Raw genomic sequence first — 15,017 nt, forward strand, 5'->3', positions numbered from 1 at the left:
GTTCCATTCTTTGGGTCTGAGCCAAACTGCTGCTACTTGCTTCTGGATTTCCTCTTTGCTCCATGCACAGACTAGTGTCTGCAACCACTCCTCCCCCAGGAGCACAGATCGCTTCCTTCGTCCACCTTGGAGCTCTGACCCAGAACTGGGGCGTGAGTGATAGACCTGCCAGCTGTACCTGTCCTTGCACTCTGCACACTGTCATGGTGCCCTTTAGAGTTTGACGAACTCCTCTTGCCCTAGAGTGCTCCAAGTGCCTCATTCTTCAACGTCTGGGCTGTAAAATGATGCATTATGACTTTTTCTTGGATTTTCAACCAGGCTTTGGTCAGATTCATTTTGTAAATCTGTTTGGGAGAGTTTGGTGACTAGGCAGGGCAGCTCCCTGAACTTCTTCCCGATGCCCCAGCATCCTGGCTCTGCCTTGCTAATCTCTCCTTATTTACCGGCTCCTTCCTGGTGACCTATGACCCGGAAGAAGTTTACTTTTTCCTTACTACCAAAAAAGCCCTTGTAACTAAACAGGATTGACCCTGCTTTGTCATTCAATTAAAAGTCATTTCTGTTGGTCCCATCTGCTTTCTCTTTTATGACGGTGCTTGATTTGGCCATGGAGCTTTCCATTGTAATTATTGATATAAAAACCCACAAAAAGGCAGGTCTTCTAGGAAATGCATTCATAGTGATCTGCATAGAGATATGCCACCCTAAGTCATCAATGAGTTAGCATATGGGCTGCCTCTTCCAGGAGCCAGTTGTTTCATTCAAAAAATGGCAGCTCATCTGGATAGAAGGGCATTCGGCAGCATGTCTAGGGTAGGCAGTGATATATAAGCTGTTAGGTGCACTTAACCCCTGGCCACTTAATATAGCATCCAGACTCAGTGTGTAAACAGAAGGACGCACCGTCCCTAGAAAGGCTCCCCCTACTCATGGCCATGCTTCACCCAGCTGCCAAAGGGACTTTCCTGAAGTACAATTTGACTCTGTCCCTTCCAAGTCCTTTACAGAGTCTGGAAGCGACTACTTTGACCACCTTTTTACACAGTACTCTCCTTCACATACTCTAGCCTCCTCAAACAACACTCCATGTCCCATCTCCATGCCTGTGGAATGGCCTACCTCCTCATTTATTTCATCTCCTAGAACTCTTTGTTAGATCCAAGGTCTCCCCTCCCACCAGCTGCTAATGCCTTGGCCACCTCCCAAGTCCCCATGGATCCATTTTGCATTCCGTGTGTGTGTGTGTGTGTGTGTGTGTGTGTGTGTGTTAAATCTAGCACAGTAGTTAGAGAGCTCTGAGGTCACAGAGCCTGGCTTCAAGTCACACCCATGGCACAGTTCATTGTCTGGAAGATGCTCCTCATGAATGAGTTCCCTTAACAAGGGAATACTTGAGGATGGTGGAACCTTTGCCTTGTCACCCTCTTCTTTGGACCTCACCCTCTGTACAAGAAAAGGTGTGAACCTGTCTAGACAAAGGGAAAAGGCTCCTGTGCTTCTTTCTCAGCACCCACTGGAAATGGACTAGAGAGGCCAGTGGCTCCCTGTAATGGCACTTCATAGGTTGCTATGAAGTCATGTAGCCACAAAGTGTGGCAGAGTCCTGTGACAGAGAAAATTGGACACTCCAATTTTTCGGTGTCCTTCTGAACCCCAGAATCCTCCCTATGAGGACAGGAAGCCTGTCACCTCTTTATTCTTGGAAGGCCCATTTCTTAATGTTGCCCAAGATAGCATTAACTCATTTGGTTGCTGACCTTTCTTGGATTCTCAGATATTTTTCATTTGAAAGCTTGCTGTGGCGTCCTATGGACCACCCACCTCCATGTTGTCCTTTTGTACCTCAGTGGAAGACTTTCCCTTTGCTCCTCCTGAATTTCATCTTTTCCGGATCTCACCTGTTATCCCTCTCAGCTGTGTGCAGAATGTCTGCACATTCAAGAAGCTTATGCCTTACTCACTCAAGTCATCATGTGAAGAAGCACAAGACCAAGCACAGGTCCTGGGGTAGTCTAGAGGAGACCCCCAGAAGTGGAATCATGGAATCCTATGTACCTCTCTGAGGCCAGTCATGCAGCCAGTTTGGACTTCATCAAACTCGATATCCTGCCCTTGTCTTCTCCACAAAAATGCTAACAGATGAGTAGCTGGGAAAGACTACTCTACTCACTGCAGTGATCTAAGATGCTCCCAAAGGGCCAGCCATTTGGGAAAATGCCCTCTGCCTCCTGAGAGGCAACCAATGAACTCAAAGCACAATTGCATCACCCCCACTTCATTTTCTTGCTTTTACCTGCTTGCCTTTTTCTGCCACATGGCTAATATGGGAATATGTTTTGAATACCTTCACATATATAATTGCTATTATATTGCTCGCCTTCTCAGTGGGTCACAGGAGAGAATTTGGGACTCAGGCAATAAAAACAAATGAAAAAGAAGGGTGCTATCAGGTACGGTGTTGAATGCTTTGCCACCTGAACAGTAGCCAACTTGAGCTATTTCTCAAAGTTTTCCAAAGTCTCCTGGGCCACAAGGCCTCAGGCATCCAGCGGCCAGGGCTCTGAAATACCTTCCTGGGTCAATTAGAGGAAGGAGCTCTGCTCCTTGGTGAGCCACTTTCTCTGAGAGCACACGACCAGCTGAAGTGTGATCTGGAGAAACTCCCTCTCTACATGGCAGTTGGTCCTATTCTCAGTGAAGTCTCATGGCCCCACCAGAGGAATCGTGTCAAATTTCTCTGGGACTGCACAATCACCTGATGTATCCCTGGCAGCCTTGGTTATACCAGGGCACACAAAATGGGTCTAGGCAAGCCCCTGAGGCCTATTACTCTGATGTGGGTACCCTTACAACCGAGTTCCGATGGCAAGCCTGAAGCTGCCAAAGCAATGGTGGTTTGGTCCTCCAGCCCTGTGAAGAACTGGCACAATAAAGTAGGCAGGTGACAGAGGGAAGGCCCAACCCCTCGCTGCCATTCACAAAGGACTAAAGGAAGGGGTTGATTTTTTCAAAGCCAGCAGGGTTCGGAGATCCGTTCTCCCATCTTCATCATTTTCTGTGACACATTCTACCTCCGTGGCTGAAGAGCAGTGCAGGTCTGGTGATCGGTAACAAGGGCCAGACTTATTCGCAGGCCCCAAGTAGCTCAGGGCAAGGATCTCCCTTTGGAGATCTGGCTACCCCTAGGACAGTCATGGGCTTCCAAACAGCCCTTTATGTTGATGATTGGAAAAGGCAGCAGGTCAGAAGTGTGAAGAGCAGCTGGGAGAGCTTGTCAACATTGTCAGCAAGTGTCTGACTTAGAGAACCTTGGACACCCTCTACACGTACCTGCTGTGAAAATTGCGCAGGTGACCTATTGCAGGCCTCAGACAAGCCAAACCTGTGGAAGAGCTGCACGGAGAAGATGAACTCATCTTCCTTGTCTTCCATCAAGTCACTGAAGAAGTAGAGCAACCACCCAGGTGTGATCCTAGAGAAGTGTTTGGAAGAAGATGGAGGCCTTTCCCCACCCCCACCCCCTTCCCATTTCTCTCTCTCTCTCTCTCTCTCTCTCTCTCTCTCTCTCTCTCTCTCTCTCTCTCTCACACACACACACACACACACACACACAGCTGCAAATCTGCAGAGCTGTAGCTGTCAGGGATGTTGTTGTTGGCCCTGGATGCTATTCTGGCTGTGATCTCCCTGGGGTCCAACTACACCCGGAGCCTGGATCCATTTGAGACGTCCTGCCATTTCAGAAGGTTTGACTTCTTCGTGTTTGACTGGATGGCACTATATCCATGAAGAAACGAAGCCACAGGAGAGGCAGGGGTAAGATAATGCAGGAGGAGGAAGCAGAACACTCTAGTCCCCTGTGGTATCTCTGCCACAAGGATGTAGAAAACGAAGCTGATGGAACTTTGATTGGGAAAGCCAAGAAAAAGGCAGAGAGCCATTTTCGAGATCAGGGCAGTTGGGAGAGACAGACAGAGAGTCTTCAGATGCTGGGACTTAAAGGAAGCCAGGGACGTTAGTAGATGAGGAGGAAGAGCATCCTGGGCCCAAGGGACAACCAGAGAAAATGCAGGTAACCAGGAGCTGGACTGTCTTATTCATGGAACAACCGGGAGGCCATGGTCACTGGAAGAAACGATATCCAAATTCATCTGGAGGAACAAGAATATGAAGGAATTAACGAAAGAAGTGGGACGGAAAGAGGCCTCGCCCCATACTAGATCTTCAACTATACCACAAAGCCCTAATTGTACTGGGTCAGAAAGAGTTTAATCAGGGGAACATATGAGGCACACTCAGTCCACAGAAGCAGACACAGTAACCTGCAGTTTGATCAGCTCAAAGATCCAACCCTCCAAAAAAAGCCTTAGGAACTCGTGTCATCACACATTGACTAACCTCAAACCCAAAAGACTCCGGATGCGAATGCTGCCTCACTCTAGATGGAGAAACGACGGGTTCTGAGTGCAAAGGGAAATGTATTTTCTTCTCTTTTCCCTCCCCTCCCCTTTCCTTCCTTCCACCTTCCTGCTGTGAGGATTTGTTTTGCTTGCTATGGATTTCTAATGAATTCTATTTTTCTTTACTTCTCAATAGGTAAGGGAAGAGGGAAAAAAATTGAGAACTGAAAAAAGAATAAAATGGAATTAAAAGTCAATTCTATGGGGGCAGCTGGGTAGCTCAGTGGATTGAGAGCCAGACCTAGAGACTGGAGGTCCTGGGTTCAAATCTGACCTCAGACCCTTCCCAGCTGTGTGACCCTGGGCAAGTCACTTGACCCCCATTGCCTAGCCCTGACCACTCTTCTGCCTTGGAGCCAATACACAGTATTAACTCCAAGACGGAAGGGAAGGGTTTAAAAAAAAGTCAATTCTACAAGCTTTTTAAGGAAAACCCAAGGTGGTGAGGCAGCCTCCAGCCGCTGGAACTCAGACTTCGTCTGAGGAGCAACAAGGCTGGGACCTTGGGCTGGCATCTTTGACCCTAACTGGAACCCAGTCAATCCCATGTGGAGCACCTACCAGAAGAACTGGGCTTCTCAGCTCTCCAGTGGCTCTCTGAGTGTGCGGTGGACAAGGAGCTGTTCAGCCTCACCCAGGACACCTGCAGCCAGAGCCGCATTGCACTGTTGGAGCAGCATGAATAGGCCCTGGGCCTGGCAGCCAGCTGTGGACCTCGAACTTGGCCCAGGAGCACCGCCATGTGCTGAGTCCATATTTACTCCCTAATCAACATCTTGGTAGCTGGTACCAACTCACCTGCAGACGCTAAGCTTCCCCCTCCGTCCTTCACAGATTCGGTGCCAGGCTCAGCAATTCAGGCTGCCCTCCAGGGGATTTCAGCATGCATGTTGGCAGCGTCTCAGACACCTGCCTTCCTGCCGTGGCCACCTCAACCACACACCGTGGCCATGCCAGTGTGCACAGTGAGCCAGCCTTCTCCCTCCATGCTCTTTTGTGTGGCTGAAATCTTTTCTCATCTCAGCTTTCCTTCTGTATTACCCCTGCACTAGCCACACTCTCCTGTCTTCTCTGTCCCCCTACAGCATTCCAGTCTGCTTTATACCTTAATTCCACCTCTCCCCCCCTCCCTCTCTCTCTGTGTCTCTCTCCCTCTCTCTCCTTCTCTGTCTCTGTCTCTCTTTCTGTCTCTGTCTCTCTCCCTCCTTCTCTCTCTCTCTGTATCTGTCTGTCTGTCTCTGTCTCTCTGTCTCTGTCTCTCTCCCTCTCTCCCTCTCCCTCTCTCTTTCTCTCTGATCCAATGACACTGGCTTCCTTGATGTTTCTAGAAGGGAACACTTCCCCATCTGACTCCAGACTTTTTTATTAGTTGTCCCCCATTCATGGAATGTTCTTCTTCCCTCCGCATCTCTGCTTGCTGGGTTCTCTGTCTTCCTTCAAGTAGCAGCTAAAAGCCCACCTTCTACAGGAAGTCTTTCCACTCCCTCTTAACTTTAGTGCTTTCCCTCACAATTATTTCCCATTGGTTGTGTTTGGAGCTTGTTTGTACATAGTTATCTGCATTCGATTGTGAGGCTGGACCTTTCCCTTTCTTTGCATCTTCAGTGACTGACTTCCTGGCTTCTCATTCTTTCTTCAGCTTTCTGCAGTCTGGCTTCTGACCTCTTCATTCAGCTGAATGCTCTGTCCAAAATTACTTCTGATCTCTGATTTGCTAAATCTAAAGCAAAAAGGATCTCCTGATCCTTCTTTACCTCTGTGTAAGCTCTCAAACTGTCCATCACCTCCTTCTTTCTGGGCTTTTCTGTCCCTGCTTCTTTCTTCGAGGCTCTCCTCTTCCCCTCTTTTCCTCTTCCTCGCAGTCTCCTTTGTTAAATCTTCCTGCAGGTGGCTCCCAAAGCCCTCTTTTCTTCTTCCTCTATGCTCTGCACTTAGTGATCTCATTTGCTCCCATGGCCTCATTGGTCATCTCTTGGCAAATGATTCTTGCATCTATTTGTCTGGCCCCAACCTCCCTCCTGACCTCCAGTCTTTCATCTCAAACTGGATATTCCATAGATACTGTAAGCTCGGATATCTCCAGAAATGAACTCATTATTCCCATAAAATCCTCGCCTTTTCTTAACTTTGCTATTACCTTCAAGGGTGCCACCCTCCTAGTCACCCAAATTCACAACTTCTATATTCTCCTTGACTCTGGGTGTGTGTCCACATTCAACCTACCAAACCCTGTGAAATCCACCTTTTGTGTCTGTGCCCTTCTCCCCCTGATACGGCCACAGCCCTGTGGCATCACCTCACATTTGGAGTATTCCAACAGCCTTCTGGATGATCTCCTTGTCTTCAAGTCTCTCCTCACTCAACTTCCACTCAATTGTCAAACTAGTCTTCCTAAAGTGCAGATGTGACCACATCACTGCTCTGTGCAATTATGTACTCCTAGAATTTATGATTTATGTAGCAAACCAGGCATGTTGGCCTCTGGGAAGTATGATTGCGGTATTGATATTGTATTACCAGACACATGGTCAGACCTCTTGATGTCAAAGGGACAGTCCTAGGCACTAGCAAGGGACAGGCAAATTCATGAGCTGGGCCTTGGCCACACTGCTAGGACTACACTCATTTGCAAAGGCGAGTTGGATTAATCCCCACCTCTTTGATCTCCTCATTGTCAATTTGGCCAATGTTAATACCTATGTCATGTTACGTTTTCATTGATCCACATTCCTAATACCTTCAATAAATACCTGGGTACAAGCGCGAATTCCTTCCTTCACTGGCTCTCTCTCTCTCTCTCTCTCTCTCTCTCTCTCTCTCTCTCTCTCTCTCTCTCTCTCTCTCTCTCTCTCTCTCCCTCCTCTCCTCTTACCATTCTTGCTTCTCTGTATCTCTTTCCTAGCGACTCAGGCACCCCCAGTGCCTCCTACTAATGCTCAGACTCCATTGTCTATAGGAGGGCATCAAGGAGTTGAGTCTCCCCACTTTTTCTAGCACTGCTGTCGCCCTGAAGCTTCCAATTGATGTTCAGACTCTCTTGTCTATAGGAGTATCAAGGGGTTGATACTCCCCACCTATTCTCTTATTCCTCATATTTCCTTAGAGTTCGAGTTACCTCCCGTGTGTTTCAACTTCTGTCTTTGAGTCATTATTATTCTCCCATTTCCTTAGCTTCTCTCCCCACCTCAGGTTATTCCCACAGATAAATGTTGTAGGACTCCCGAGGGGGGTCACTATAATTTATTTATTTACAATATTTTCCCTGGTTATAAGATTCACGTTCTTTCCCTCCCTTCCCCCACCCCTCCTATAGCCAATGAGCAGTTCCACTGGGTTTTACATGTGTCATTGATCAAGACTTATTTCCCTATTATTGATGTTTGCCCTGGGGTGATTCTTTAGAGTCTCTGTCCCCAATCATGTCCCCTCAACCCATAGGATCAAGCAGTTGGTTTTTTTTCTGTGTTTCTACTCCCACAGTTCTTTCTCTGGGTGTGGATAGTGTTCTTTCTCATAGATCCTTCTGGGTGGTTCAGGATCACTTCATTGCCACTAATGGAGAAGTTCGCTACATTCGATTGTACCACAGTGTATCCGTCTCTGTACAATGTTCTCCTCATTCTATGAATATTCTTGTACAAGTCTTTTTCCTTATTATCTCTTTGGGGTACAGACCCAGCAGTGCTATGGCTGGATCAAAGGGCAGACAGTCTTTTAGCACCCTTTGGGCCTAGTTCCAAATTACCCTACAGAATGGTTGGATCAATCCACAGCTCCACCAGCAATGACATCCCCTCCAGCATTCATTATTTTCCATTGCTGTCATGTTAGCCAATCTGCTTTGTGTGAGATGGTACCTCAGAGTTATTTTGATTTGCATCTCTCTGATTATAAGAGATTTAAAGCACTTTTCCCTGTGCTTATTCATAGTTTTGATTTCTTTATTTGAAAGTTGCCTATTCATGTCCCTTGCCCATTTATTAATTGGGGAATGGCTTGATTTTTTTTGGTACAGTTGGTTTAGTTCTTTGTAAATTTGAGTAATTAGACCTTTGTCAGAGGTTTTGTTATGAAGCTTGTTTCCCAATTTGTTGCTTCCCTTCTAATTTTGGTTGCATTAGTTTTGTTTGTACAAAAACTTTTTAATTTGATGTAATCAAAATTATTGATTTTACATTTTGTGATTTTTTTCTAGCTCTTGCTTGGTTTTAAAGCCTTTCCTTTCTCAGAGATCTGACATGTATACTATTCCATGTTCACCTAATTTGCTTATTGTTTTCTTCTTTATGTTCAAGTCATTCACCCATTCTGAGTTTATCTTGGTGTAGGGTGTGAGGTGTTGATCCAAACCTAATCCCTCCCACACTGTCTTCCAATTTTCCCAGCAGTTTTTGTCAAATAGTGGATTTTTGTCCCCAAAGCTGGGATCTTTGGGTTTATCATAGACTGTCTTGCTGAGGTCACTTCCCCCAAGTCTATTCCACTGATCCTCCTTTCTGTCTCTTAGCCAGTACCAAATTGTTTTGATGACTGCTGCTTTATAGTATAGTTTGAGGTCTGGGACTGCAAGGCCCCCTTCCTTTGTATTTTTTTTCATTATTTCCCTGGATATCCTTGATCTTTTGTTCTTCCAAATGAACTTTGTTATGGTTTTTTTCTAGTTCCATAAAAAGATTCTTGGTAGTTTGGTAGGTACAGCACTGAACAGGTACATTAGTTTGGGTAGGATAGTCATTTGTTTTTATTATTAGCTTTATTATTATTATTATTATTTTATATATATTTATATACAATAATATATTTATATATAATAAAAATAAATAATATTTATTTATAAATAAATAAAAATATATAATAATAATAAAATATTTATTATTATTATTATTATTATTATTAGCTGCTCCTAGAATCTAATGTACTCCTCTGTTTGGATTTGAAAGCCCCTATAGCCTGGCTACATCCCACCTCTTCCCTCTTCTTTCAGTTTCCTTACCCATGTACTCTATGACCCAGTAACACTGGCCTCTTTCCTGATTTCAGGCTTCTTTACTTGGAACTCTCCTCCTTATCTTTGCCTCCTGGCTTCTCTAACTTCCTTCAAATCTCAACGAAAATCTCACTTTCTGCAAGAAGCCTTTCTCGATCCTCCCTCATGCTAGCACCCACCTTCCTTTCAGTGTCTCTCATTTGTCATCTCAAGATGCACTGAAAAGGTAGAGACACACACACGTTTATATTGATATATTATATTATATTATATATTATTTTGATATCGGCCTATTTCTCTGGCTGGATGTTATTTGTGCACATTGTTGGTTTGCAGCTTGTCTTCCCCATTAGATTGGGAGCTTCCTGAGGGTAACAACTGGCTTTTTACCTTTCCTCGGGTCTCCAGCACTCAGCCCAGTGCCAGGACATGGTAGTAAAAGCTTGTTGACTTCAGCCGGTGCTGAGACTCCTTCCACATTTGGAAGCAATGCCAGCTCCAAGCTGTCTTGGTTTCCTTTGGGGTTTACCTCCATATTGGAACCGAACTGGCCACCCTTAAGGCAGGAGTATGCTGGGAAATGTTGAACAACCAACATTCGGGGGGGGGGTGCTACGTGCTACACTCAGAACTAAGAGAGCACCCTATAAGGTACAGAAGTAAAGTTTGAAGAATACCCTGGCGAGAGAGCACCAATCACTGGAAGTGTGCAAGATGCGGCTTTCTGGAGCCCTTTTGGACAAGCGATGCCGTCTCGAATGTGAGCGAGGATAGAAGGAGAGAGGTGCCTGTGGAGGGGAATGGGTGTAGCAGAAAACAACTCCTTTGAAGGGCTTTCATTTGCATTCTGGCCATTTTCTCCATCCCTTTCTTAAGGCCTGCCAACAACAACGAGAAGCCAAGCACGGCCTGAATTGTAGTTTGCTGATGTTTGAGATGAAAACTTCCCCATCGATGGTGCAGCACTAGTTCCACCACTGCCCTGGTGGGACAGTCCAAGGACTCAGCACCCAATAGATGAGCAGCTCGAATGACCTGCTGTTGAGCTGTGGCTGGCCTCTATGCAGGAACACATTGGCCAAGCTGGCATGCCGTGGAGGCAGCAGACTGCGTGATGAGTCCTAGGTGAGTGCTTCAGAGTGGGCTTCTTGCTCACTCTAAGATGGGGCCGGCCTTGGGAATTCCCAGTTCTCCTTCCTGAAGGAATTACTTGGGCCGGCAGGGCTTCACTCATCCAATGGTCACTAAGGCAGCAAGCATTTCTTGAGCCAGTGCTGCACGCCAGATGGCGTGGTGAGTACTTAGACTGCGGTGCTTTGGCAGCCGTGTGGAGAAGAAGGAGATACTGAGGCAGGGCGCCCAGTGCAAAGACTTGCAATAGGTCAGAGGAATGACAACGCGGGTCTGACCTAGAGGAGTAGTTGTGTGAGTAGAGATGTGAGGAAAGACGGATGGCCAGCAATCCAACATACAGGCAACTTCAAGGTTATGTAGAAGTCCAGGGGCAGCTGGGTGGCTCAGTGGGTGGAGAGCCAGGCCTACAGGTGGGAGGTCCTGGGTTCCAATCTGGCCTCAGACACTTCCCACCTGGGTGACCCTGAACAAGTCCCTTGGCCCCCATTGCCCAGCCCTTACCACTCTTCTGCCCTGGAGCCAATATGAAGGATTGATTCCGAGATGGAAGGGAAGGGCTAAAAAAAGAAGTCCGGCTGGGTAACTGGGAACATAGTGCTCCTGCCACCATAATAGGAAAGCTGGCAAAGAGGACAGGGTTTGAGGTGTAGACACCCTTGGAGAATCAGTTTGAAATGTCCATAGGCTGCTGGGATTCTGGTCTGGAGCTCAAGGGAGACTTGGCTGAGGGATGTGGATCCTGCACAGCCACTAAGTCCCTCTTGACTGCCCTTCCAGAACAATGCCCCCACCTGGGGGTGAATGAGGGGAGGCACCCAGGAGTCAGGGAGGTTCAAAAGCAGCCTCACATACTAGCTGGGTCACTTCACCCTGTTTGTCTATGGCAACCCCCCCTCAGGATCTTTGCCAAGAAAAGCCCAAATGGAGCCAGCCAGCCTCCAATTGTGCCTGCTGTGCCCCTGCCCTGCTTTGGGCTCAGTGGCTGCTAGAAAAGGCCATCAAAGGCCCTGCCACCACCCCTGAGCCTGGCTCTCCCTTCCACTGGCCTGGTAAACACAGTGCTGCTGTGTGCTGGGCCATGAAGGAAGCTGGAACCAGACCAGTGCCCAGAGTGGAAGGTGGGTGGGAAAGGGAGCATGGGTGGCTCACTGCAGAGGCAGCTTCCTGGGAGGACCCAGGCAAACCGTGGAGGCCATGGGGAGCCTTCCAGGCCTTCCTTTCTCCCGTTGGTGCCCAGCTACTGGAATGCATCAGGAGGCGGGGAGCAGAAGAGTGAAAGAATTCAAATCATGGGGAATTCCCACTGCAGTGAGAGCCCACTGGGCTGGGGAGGAGACCCTTGGGCGGCCCTTGGCCCCCTCCCTCTTCCTCCCAGGCCAGCCTCAGAGAGGTAAACTGAGGCCAACTCCAAGGTGTCTGCTTACTTTGCAGAATGGCACACCAAGGCCCCCTCTAGGCAGTCTGGAAGTTTAGTGGCTTCTCTAGCCTCACTCTGCAATGAGGGGGGCTTTTTACAGTGGCTTCGTTATTTTTTGTGACCCAGCAGGCTCCTGGGGAGGAAGCTCAGGTCCTAGGGAAGCTGGCATGCAGGGCCTGGTCCCCTGGGTGCTTTCCTCAGCCCTCGCTGTCTTTCAGCTGCTGCTGGCCTCTGGCCACCTCTGCTCCGGCCCCCAGGGTTTGGGGACAAAAGCTGCTTCTCCCACACTCCCTCATGCCGAAATCCACACACTCCTGGCTCTGGAGACTCCCCAAAGCAGAGAAAGAATGGCCCCAGCAGCTAGCTGTGAGGTAGGCCCCTGCCAAGAAGCAAAAGCTCAACTGGGCCGAAGCCTGCACCCTGGGTGTGCTGGGAGTGGCTGCTGGCTTTGGGCTCAGCCCCTCCAGAGTGCCAGCGCCGGTCAAAAACCTGCCGGCCATTTTTCAGGCTTCCCAGCTGGTTGGAGGGTGAGGAGGGAATGATTGAATTCCCTTACACTTTCCCACCTTCTTGCCTTTGCTCCTCTGGTTCCCTCTGCCTGGGATGCCCTTTTCCTCATCCCAACCCCACTGAGGCCCTTTTGGACGCTCTCTTCTACACTGTTTGGCACATAACCTAATTACCCATGCGTGGCCCAGAGCTCCTCATCATGAAGGCAGAGGCTACCTTTTGTCCAAGGCTGCCATCCGGGCCCCTCCTGGCATCGGCCTCTGAACTGGGAAAGCCCCTTCTCCCGGCCTGGACGCAAAGCCCTGGTCCGGGCAGCCCTCTCCCGCTCGGCTTCCTCCCGTGTCTACACCTGCGCGCATTGTGGCCACATGTGTGTGGCCAGGGGCCGCCCGGCGGCCCTCTTTCTCCGCGCTCCCCAGCCCAGCCCCCACCCCCCTAATTCCGGAGGCTTATCCGGACGGGCCTCCTCGGGCCTGCCCTCCCTCCGATGGGGCGAGGGACCTTGGAGAGCTCTTCCTGGCCCTGCCCACTGCCCTCCCCCTCAGCGCAGCCTCCGCCCTATTCCACCGGCAGCTCTTCGAGGGCAGGGCCCGGCTTTCTCCTGGAATCCGCCTGCCCAGCCGGGCCGGGCCGGGAGAGCGAAGGAGCTCCCTTTCCTCTAACGGGTGCCCCTCGTCCGTACGGCGGCCGCAGTCTGTGAGGCCCCCCGCCGGGTGGGAGGCGCTCTGTACCTGGCAGGCCCTGCGGAGGGCAAGTCCGGAGCCCACATTTCTCTCCACAGGCTGGCCTGGCCTGCTGCTGTCTAGGCCTCCCCCAGGCACGACAAGCTAGCATTAGTGTTCCGTCACACGTGCGTGCGTGCACGTGTGTGTTTGTGCACGTATGTGTGTGCACTGAGTGCATGTATGTGTGCGTGCACGTGTGTGTGTGTGTGTGTGCTCGTGTATGGGGGGGGGTTCTCGTTTGCTCCCCGTAGCCTTCCCATCTCAAAGGACAGTGTTCCCATCGCACACTCAGTGGAAGTGTTCTCGTGCTTCTACGCTAGTTAGAGCGGGCAGAGCTTGGGGCCGGAGAGCCTGGGGGAGCCCTCCCGACCCCCTCGGCTCGGATCCCTGAGGTTTGCAGAGGGGAAGCCGGGGCCAGGGCTTCCCCCTCCTCCGCCCTCAGGCTCTCCCTGGAAGAGGGGAGCCTTCCCGGAGGCGCGGGCTGTCTGGGGGCGGGGCGGGCCCGCTTTCCACAAGTCCGCGGTCTCCCTCTCCGAGAGTTTCCGCTCCGGGGTCCTGCGGGGGGGGGGGGGGGGGGGGGAGGCCAGGACACTGGACGCGGCGGAGCGGAACGGGGCGAGCCAAGGGCAGAGCCGGTTTCTCTCCCCCCCCAAACTCCCCCACCCCCCTCCCCCCCCGCACGGGCTGCCCCCTGCGGAGATTTCGCAAGTCCCGCCCTGGTCCGAAGCCCCGCTGGGAGCTGTCCTTCAGCACCACGCGCAGAGCCCTAACGGGCCGGGCACTGAGTGAGGCAGCCAAGGCGGCGGCGGCGGCGGCGGCGGCGGCGGCGGCGGCGGCAGCAGCGCCGACAGGGCCCAGGCAGGGCAGGTGGGGCCGAGCCCTGAGTCCAAAGTCTTCCTTAAGGCCCGGGGCCCCGGGGGGAAGGCTCAGAATGTTAGGGATCTCCCGGCACCCGCTCCGAAGGAGAGGGTCCCAGGCTGGGGTTGGAGCGCCAATTTGGGGCCCCGGGTTCCTAGGGCAGCGGGGGAAGGGTACGGGAGGCTGGAGGATGCACCGAGGCGCAGAAGTGAATACAGATGGGGGAGGGCAGAAAGCGTCCCCGCCACCAAGGAGTGCAGGCTGCAGCGGGGAGGGGGTGGGGATGGGACTGGGGGGAGGGGGAGGGGAAAGGGGGGGGAGGTGGAAAGAGGCCGGCGCAGGCGCATTCGGGGCCCCCTCCCTCGATTTGCTGCCCCTCTCTCTCCCCGCCTCCCTTCCCTCCCCCCTCCCCGTGGTTCTCAAGGTGTTCTCCGCACAGCGGAAGATGGCGACAGACTGAGCGGGGATGGCCAGCGCGCGCCACGGGGCCGTCCCGCTTGGCGGCAGCGGCCGGAGCCGGAGCCGGAGCCGGAGCTGGAGCCGGAGCCAGAGCCGGAGTCAAAGCGGCGCGCTCGGCAAGCAGTGGGGAAAGGCGCCCTGAAGCCGCGCACTCGGCCCGAAGGGAGTAAGGAAGGGAACCGGAGAGCAGCCGCCAGAGCCGGAGAGTAGCCAAAGCCGGAGAGCTGATCAGGAGGCGCAGGCAGCCCGGGAGTGCGGGGGGGCGGCCAGGGCCAGGGCCGGGCTCGGACAGGAGCACGGCCAGATCGAGCCAGGTAGCTGGCGATGCCCGCGGCCGGGCCCGAAGCGTGCTAAGCCGGGTTGGGCCGGACGGGAGTCGGGACCGAGCAGGAGCCCGAGGACAACCGGAGCCGGGGCCAGAGTGGGAGCTGGGGGGCCGGACGGACAGCATGAGGAGCGCGGGG

This window comes from Monodelphis domestica, chromosome X, assembly GCF_027887165.1.
Source record: "Monodelphis domestica isolate mMonDom1 chromosome X, mMonDom1.pri, whole genome shotgun sequence".
Classification (NCBI taxonomy): domain Eukaryota; kingdom Metazoa; phylum Chordata; class Mammalia; order Didelphimorphia; family Didelphidae; genus Monodelphis; species Monodelphis domestica.